An 8,940-nucleotide genomic window follows, 5' to 3' on the forward strand; every position below is an offset into this window, starting at 1 on the left:
GTGATGAAGCTTTCAGATTCAAATCAAACCTTGATAGTCATAGAAATCATATTAGAGAGAAACCTTAAAAGTGTAGTGATTGTGAAAGGGTTTTGAATCGAAAAGCGAAGCTTGCACGTCATGATACAATTCATCCTGGAGATAAACCTTAGAAATGTAAATCATGAAAAAAAAAAAAGTTTAGTCACAAACCAAGCCTTGAAAGAGAAGAAAATTCATATTGGAGAGAAACCTTAGAAGTGTAATGAATATGGAGTGGTTTTTAATCAACAGGCACACCATGCATGTCATCATAGAATTCATACTGGAGAGAAACTTTAGAAATGTGAAGCACGTGACAAAGTTTACAGTTGCCAGTCAAGCCTCGAGAGACAGGAGAATGCATACTGGAGAGAAAGCTTACTAATGAATGTCACAAAGTTTTCAGTTGCACATCAAACCTTGAAAGACCTAGGTGAATTCATACTAGAGAGAAAGCATAAAAATGGAAGTTTGTGACAAGGCTTTCAGGTATGATTCGCACCTGGCACAACCTAGAATTCACACTGGAGAGAAACCTCACAAGTGTAACGAGTGATACAGAGTCTTTAGTGGGCAGTCAACACTTGTTTACCATCAGGCAATTCAAGGTATAGGGAAACTTTACTGATGTAATGATTGTCACAAAGTCTTCAGTAATGCTACAACTATTGCAAATCTTTGGAGAATCCATAATGAAGAGAGATCATACTAGTGTAATAAATTTGGCAGATTTTTCAGACATCATTCATAACTTGCAGTTCATTGGTGAACTCATGCTGGAGAGAAACCTTACAAATGTCATGATTGTGGCAAGGTCTTCAGTCACACTTCATTCTATGCAAAACATAGGATAATTCATGCAGAAGAGAAACCTCACAAGTGTGATGATTGTGGCAAAGCCTTTACTTCACGTTCACACATCATTAGGCGTCAGAGAATGCATACTGGACAGAAGTCTTACAAATGTCATCAATGTGCCAAGGTCTTCAGTCTGACTTCACTCCTTGCAGAATATCAGAAAATTCGTTTTGGAGGTAGTTGTTCCAAATGCAATGAGTAGAGCAAACTGTTAAGCATTAATTGACATTAGAGTCAATTCAGCATTGAGTTGAGTTTGAGTTGATTTAACATTGAGTTCAAGCATTAATTGAAATTAAAGTGTTTATGTTAAAAGGATTGGGCTGGGCACTGGCTCCTGCCTGTAATCTCAGCATTTTGTGAGGCCAAGGGAGGTACATCACTTGAGGTCAGGAATTTGAGATCAACCTGGCCAACAGACGTGAGCCATTTTCCCAGCCTGTTTTTTGTTTCTTAAAAAAAAAAAAAACTGATAGGGATTTTTATGGGTATCGTGTTGAATCTAAATCACATTGGGTTATATAATTATTTAACAATATTTTTCCACAACATCAATATGGGTTGTAGCTCTGTTTTTAATCATTTTGATCAATGTTTGTAGATTTCAAGGTACGAACTTCCGAGCTTTTTAAGTTTATTTCTAAGTATTTCTTTACGTTCTCCAGCAAATGGAAGTGTTTTAAAATTTTCTTTTAAAATTTTTATTGTTAAAGTATGGAAATTCAACTAATTTTTGGTGCTGATACTGTATTGCGCAAATCCACTGAATATGTTACTTAGTTCCAGTAGTATTTTGGTTGACTCTTTGTGATCTTCTACACAGAAGATCGTGTCATCTATAAACAAATATAATTTTACTTCTTTCTTTCTGATTTGGATGAGTTTTATTTCTTCTGCTATTTCACTGCTCTGGCTAGGACAGCCAGTATTGATTGAATAAAAGGGGTGAGAGCGTTATTGCATCATGTGAGATCCTACAGGAAAAGCGTTCCATTTTCCCTACTTGACTATTTACTCATTGGTCATTTCACAGACGGTCTTTCTATTGTTGAGGTACATTTCCTTTTCTATCTATTTTGTTTAGGATTTCTATGATGACTGGATTTTGAATTTTCTGAAATGCTTTTTCTCCATCTATTAAGATGATGTGGTCTTCATCTTTCTTTCTGTTCAAGTGGCATATCACATTGATTTGCTTGAATATGTTGAACCATCCTTGCATCCCAGAAATAAGTGTCACGTGAATATCTACATTTTTTTTAATGCCCTCTTGAATACAGTTTTCTAGTGCAAGCGATCTTGGAGAAATTCATGGAAAAATAAGTATTTTGAGAAAATTGTGCATGAATTTTACAGTTTTTGCAACAAAATAAACTGGTACAAATCTGTTATAACATGTCTGAACAGGCTCTAGTTTAAGGCACTCAGAAGGATAAGACATGAGTTTGAAAGGAGATTCTATCAAAGCAATATAAATTCTGCTAAAATTGAAACAAGAAGAAACATCAAATTTATGATGAGATCAGATGCAGTGTCTCAGGCAGTTAATCCCAGCACTTTCAGAGGCCAAGACAGGTGGGTCACATGAGCCCAGGTATTCAAGACCAGCCTGGGCAACATGGTGAAACCACCTTGTCTACAAAAAATACAAAAATTTGCTGGTCATGGTGGCATATGACTGCAGGGCCAGCTACTGTGGAGTCTGTGGTGGGAGGATGGCTTCAGCCTGGGAGGTTGAGGCTGCAGGGAGCTGTGGTCATGCCACTGCACTCCACCCTGGGTGACGGAGCAAGATACTGTCTCAATAAAAGAATAATTATGGGAAAGTTTGGGAAGAGAAATAATATAATCATTGATGCTTTATGAAAAGGTTATGGAGATGATGCCCAAAAGAAATCAACAGTTTGTAAATGGATAACTCATTTGAATCGGGACAAGACAGTGTTGAAGGTGATGCAAGGGGCGGCAGGCAGATCATCCACATCAGTTTTTTGTTTTCTTTTCTTTGTTTGTTTTGAGACAGTGTCTTCATCTGTTGACCAGGTTGGGGTGCAGTGGTGTGATCTCAGCTCACTGCAACCTCTGCTTCCCGGATTGAAGTGATTCTCCTGTCTCTACCTCCATAGTAGGTTGGGAGTACAGGGGCATGCCACCACACACGGCTAATTTTTGTGTTTTTAGTAGAGATGGGGTTTCACCATATTGGCCAGATTGATCTTGAACTCCTGACCTCATAATCCACCCACCTCGGCCTCCCAAAGTGGTGGGATTACAGGCATGAACCACCACATCTGGCCCACATCAGTTTTACAAAAAAAAAAAAAAAAAAAAATTAAGCTTGTTTGTGCCGCGATGAAGAGGACTGACAGGTAACAGCAGAAATAGTATTCAGGAGTTCAAGAACAGGCTGGTTAAAATGGTGAAACCCCGTCTCTACTAAAAATACAAAAATTAGCTGGGTATGGTGGCAGGCACCAGTAATCCCAGTTACTCAGCAGACTGAGGCCAGAGAATCACTGGAACCCGGGTGGCGGAGGTTGCGGTGAGCTGAGATGGTGCCATTGCACTCCAGCCTGGGCAAAAGAGCGAAATTTTGTCTCAAAAAGAGAAAAAAAAAAAAAGATATCAAGCCCTTTCTCTTCCTCTCTCCTCTCGTGGTGTGTACCTGACTCTGCTTCTCGCCAGATCTTCTTGTAAGACTTTCAGGATTGGCCGGGCGCGGTGGCTCAAGCCTGTAATCCCAGCACTTTGGGAGGCCGAGACGGGCGGATCACGAGGTCAGGAGATCAAGACCATCCTGGCTAACATGGTGAAACCCCGTCTCTACTAAAAATACAAAAAAAACTAGCCGGGCGAGGTGGCGGGCGCCTGTAGTCCCAGCTACTCGGGAGGCTGAGGCAGGAGAATGGCGTGAACCCGGGAGGCGGAGCTTGCAGTGAGCTGAGATCCGGCCACTGCACTCCAGCCTGGGCGACAGAGCGAGACTCCGTCTCAAAAAAAAAAAAAAAAAAAAAAAAAAAAAAAAAAAAAAAAAAAAAAAAAAAAAAAAAAAAAAAAAGACTTTCAGGATTAAGCAATTCCTATCCAAGAAGCAAAAGCAAAATTGTTCCATTCCCCAGTGGATTCAGATCAAAACTGGTAAGAAAACAGGTACAACTTTAAAAGGAGACATTGGAGAAGAACCAAGCTGGGTCTATAAGGAATTAATTGCACATGAGATGGCACACATATTTACGCTGTCTGAGTGTCTCAATCATGTTACCATATCAAGCTGAAAATGTCACCACTGTCTGGAGAGTTGGACATGTTTTATTGGGAATATATTTTTTCTCTCTGAATCTGTTATGAACCCATTGTTGGCTGGGGTCAGTAATGAATATATGAGACTTTTCATTTCAAAAAACAGTCAAATGATGTAATTCCATAGAGTACCTTAATTTGTGTATTGCTTTTTTTTTTTTTTTTTTTTTTTTTTTTTTTACTCCGTTGGGTTCAGTGGATCACACCTGTGGTCCTCGCAGTTTGGGAGGCGGAGGTGGGAGGATTGGTTGAGACCAGGAGTCTCTTGGGAATCTTCTCGTCTCCCATAACCCAGTTCATGACAGACCCTTGGACTTTACTAGTTTGGAAAAATCTACATAAAACAGTATCTGTGTCAGAGCATTATGTCAGTCACAAGCATGTGAAAGCAAAATAAAAATTGCTAAGCCAAAGAGAAAAGTCAAGCTGGGAACTGTCAGAAAAACCTGCCTTCCATTTTATTCCTAAATGAGATAGCTACAAGGATTCATAAAAAGCTACATAGAGGCCGGGCACTGCGGCTCATGCCTCTAATCCCAGCACTTTGGGAGGCTGAGGTGGGCGAATCACCCGAGGTTGGGACTTTGAGACCAGCCTGACTAACGCAGAGATATCCCGTCTTTACTAAAAATACAAAACTTAACAAGACACGGTGGTGTATGCCTGTAATCTCAGCTTCTCCAGAGGCTGAGGCGGGAGAATCGCTTGAAGCCAGTTGGCAGAAGTTGAGGTGAGTTGAAATCACACCATTGGACTCCAGCCTGGACAACAAGAGTGAAACTCCATCTCAAAAAGAAAAAGAAAAGAAAAAACATCACTGGTCGGTGAAAACTATTGAAATAGACAGAAATGTAAATCTGAAAATATATATTTAAATATTGAAAAATGAACAGAATATCTGAATGGTGTGTATATTCATATATATTTTCTATATGATTTCAGAAGCAATTTTAGATATTCTATGAAACTGTATAGGCAGGATACACCTCAAACTGGTGAATTTATGTTTAGATATAAATTACTACTTTTTATTTTAGTGTTTACATATTTTATTACATTTGTTCAGGTGTGCATTAATTTTGTGTCCATGAATTGCCATGGTATAGCCAGATGTTTACTACAACACCCATTTATTTTCTCACAGTTCATAGATGAGAAATGTGTCAGGTTTTTCTGGGTACTCTGTCTGGTCTCACAAGGCCAAAATCAAGGTCAAAGCCACGGGATCGAGTCTTGAGACTGTGGGGGCAGAATTTCCTTCTAAGCTCATTCAGATTGTTGTCAGAATTCATTTCTTTCTCCTGGTCCCCATATATTCAAAATCCAGCGCGTGAAATCACCCTCGTGCTCCTGGGTCCCAGCTTCCTCCGCTGTTGCATCTCTCTGACATATACTTCTGCTTCAAGGACACTTAGGACCCACCCAGATAATCCAGGATAACTTTCTTTTCTTTCTTTTTTTTTTTTTTTTTTTTTGAGACTGAGTCTTGCTCTGTCAACCAGTCTGGAGTGCCGTGGTGCAATCTCTGCTCACTGCAACCTCCGCCTCCAGGGTTAAAGTGGTTCTCCTGCCTCAGCCTCCCGAGTAGCTGGGATCACAGGCACGCACCACCACGCTGGCTAATTTTTGTATTTTTAGTAGAGATGGGGTTTCACCATGTTAGCCAGGTTGGTCTTGAACTCCTGATCTCAAGTCATCCACCCACCTCGGCCTTTCAAAATGCTAGGATTGCACATAGTTTTCTCTTTCAAAGCCGAATGAGGCCAGGCATGGTGGCGGATGCCTATAATCCCAGCTACTCAGGAAACTGAGGTAGGAGGATCGCTTGAATCAGAGAGGCAGAGGATGCAGTGAGCCGAGATCGCGCTACTGCACTGCAGCCTGGTCAACAGGGTGAAACTCGGTCTAAAAAAAAAAAAAAAAAATTCAAATGACTAGTAACCTTCATTAATTAGGAAACTACCAGCCAAATTCCTTTTGGTAGGTAACATAACAGAAACACAGGAGTAGCAGCAGGAGTTGGAGACCTGCCTACAACATCATAGGACCAGTAAACTTTTTTGCACTGAGAAAATAATTTGTGAACCTAGCTAGAAAATATTACCATTTGGCATATTTCTGTTAAGAGAAATTGGTATACTATATATTGATAAACTATATTCGTAATACTATATTTTACATAGTTATATAACTATACATCAATATCATTAAGTATACATCAGTATAATTATATAGTTATATATGTAAATATTGGTAAACTATATGTTTATGAAATTTCTATATTATTTGGTATTCAGTTATGCTCACGAGTCCATTGATTTCTTTCCTTTTTTTTTTTTTTTCTGAGACCAAATCTTGCTCTGTAGCCCAGATCTGGGGAGCAGTCCTGCGATTTCCACTCACTGCAACCTCTGCCTCCCAGGTTCAAGCAATTCTCCTCTCTCAGCCTCCCAAGTAGCTGAGATTACAGGTGTGCAAAACCATGCCCAGCTAATTTTTGTATTTTTAGTAGAGACAAGGTTTCACCATGTTGGCCAGGCTGGTCTCAAACTCCTGACCTCAGGTGATCTGCCTGCCTAGGCCTCTCAAAGTGCTAGGATTACAGACGTGAGCCACCACACCGGGCCATGATAATTTAATTTCTACCCTACTTGATTTTATGATCCTCTAGTGTTTCATGTCAGGTAGTTAGGACATGATATCAGAGTGTCCATTAATTCCTGTGGTAGGTGCCATTGTACTTTCTTTCCTGGTATAAAAGGAAGTGAGTCTCTCTGTAGCTATCCTGATATGGGGCCAATCTTTTAAATCTAATTTAGTCATGAGGCAGATTCCTGTAATTTTATACTCCAATCAGTGGATGTACATTTTGTCAGGGTCTTTAAAGATTTATTCAAAATTGGTATCAGCCTCTGGGGTAATATTTTACACATCAGTGGAAACCGGTCAAAAACAAAATTATGAAATTCAGTGTCACCTGTGTAAAATATACAGACAAGGCATTAAATAGAAATTAAATATGTATCTTCATTATTGGAAGAACTCCGCTAACTGGCTTTGACAGTAGAGCATGGTGGTTAATGCGCTCTGAAATCAGCCCAGACAAGATCAGTCCCCATTCCACCCCAAACACGGTGTGAATTTACACAAATCATGTCATCTCTCTGTGCTTGAGTCCTCTTGGTCTTCATAATGGTGGTGCCTGGCTCACAGATTATGAAGACTATGGAGGTGAATACATGTCTGTTCTTCATAGCAAAGAGCAATTCATTGCAAATACACTTAAAATGGGACACATCCAAAGACGGCAAACTTTTCATAATAGAAAGTAACTTTATGAAGTATTTCTATTGCATTTCAGCTGACCTTTTTTTTATTTTTATTTATTTATTTTTTTTCTTTTTTGAGACAGGGTGTCACTTTATCATCCAGGCTGGTGGTCAATGGCACGATCTCAGCTCACTGCAGCCTCAACCTCCTGGGTTCAAGGGATCCTCCCATCTCAGCCCCCACCAAGTACCAGCTGCCTTTTAAATGTCGCTCATGCATCACGTTCCCTGCAGGATCCTGTGTCTCTGAAGATAAGTAGCAGCCTGTGGGAACTGACAGAACGGCTGCTGGAATGGGGCAATGGGAATCATGTTCTTATCGCAGACTGCACTTAGAATCCTGGGGAATTTCTCTCGTATTTACCATTATCTGTTCTTTTATATCACTGGGTGCAGGTTAAGGTCCACAGGTTTGATTATCAGACACCTAATTGTAGCCAGCACCTTATTCCTCCTCCCTAGAGGAGTCCCACAGACAATGGCAGCTTTTGGGTTTAGACATTTCCTGAATGATTCTGGATGTAAATTTCTTTTTTGCGTTCACCGAGTGGGCAGGAGAGTGTCCATTGGCCGCAGTGAGCCCAGACGCGATCTGTCGGGCCACTGCCCTCTAGCCTGGGCGACAGAGAAATACTCTGTCTCAAACCAAAGAAAAGAAATAAGTAAATAAATGAAAGTAACAGATCTCTTCCACAAATGTGCTGGGACAACTAACTGGATAACCACAAGGAAAAGAATAATGTTGGATCCCTATCTCACACCATCAAAATTTTATTTTAAAACGTTGAAAGAAAATGAAGAAAAAAAGAGAGACGAAGGGAGCCCTGCGGGAGAGGGTGTTACTTTGTCGCCCAGGCTGGCCTGGATCCCCAGGCTCAGCAATCCTCCCGCCGCTGCTTTTGAGTAGCTGGGACCTCAGGCTTCCGCCCCCGAGCCCGCATCTTTGCTGTGTTTATCCAGCAGGTCCTCCCTCGCTGACCTGAGCACTCCGTCCTGCATCCCAGGCGATGGTCCTAGGGAAGTCTCTGAAGCTGAGCACAGGGTGGACTCTCCCTCCCGAGTGAATGGAGAATAGAAAGGGAGAGGATTTCTGTTCTGTTTTGTGGGCCGTCAGCATGAAATCCTACCTTCCGCCCAGGCCGGGCCTTGCATTTTACATTCTAGTTTGCATCCCCGTTCCAGACAATTCCAGGGGTTTTGAATCATGCCTCAGCCTTCCTGGCCGGTCTCGCCTCCAAAACCCGAAAACAGAGGTGCTGGGAACAAGCCTGAGAGAAGCACAGGTCCCACCCCGGCCCGCCCTCTGCGGGTTCTAAAGGGCAAGGTCTCTCCGCCTCGCGCCCCGCCCCTACCTCGCCCAGGCCCCGCCCACCTCCTCGCGGGTCCCGCCCAGGCCTGGCTTCTGTCCTGCGCGCGCAGATTCGCGCAGACC

General features: G+C 41.6%; 1 pseudogene; it reads left to right on the forward strand.

Moving 5' to 3' along the window:
- The first annotated feature begins 478 nt into the window (after positions 1-478).
- LOC115900699 lies at positions 479-1,114 on the forward strand (annotated as a pseudogene).
- The last annotated feature ends 7,826 nt before the right edge of the window (positions 1,115-8,940 follow it).

This window comes from Rhinopithecus roxellana, chromosome 12 (genome assembly GCF_007565055.1).
Source record: "Rhinopithecus roxellana isolate Shanxi Qingling chromosome 12, ASM756505v1, whole genome shotgun sequence".
Lineage (NCBI taxonomy): Eukaryota > Metazoa > Chordata > Mammalia > Primates > Cercopithecidae > Rhinopithecus > Rhinopithecus roxellana.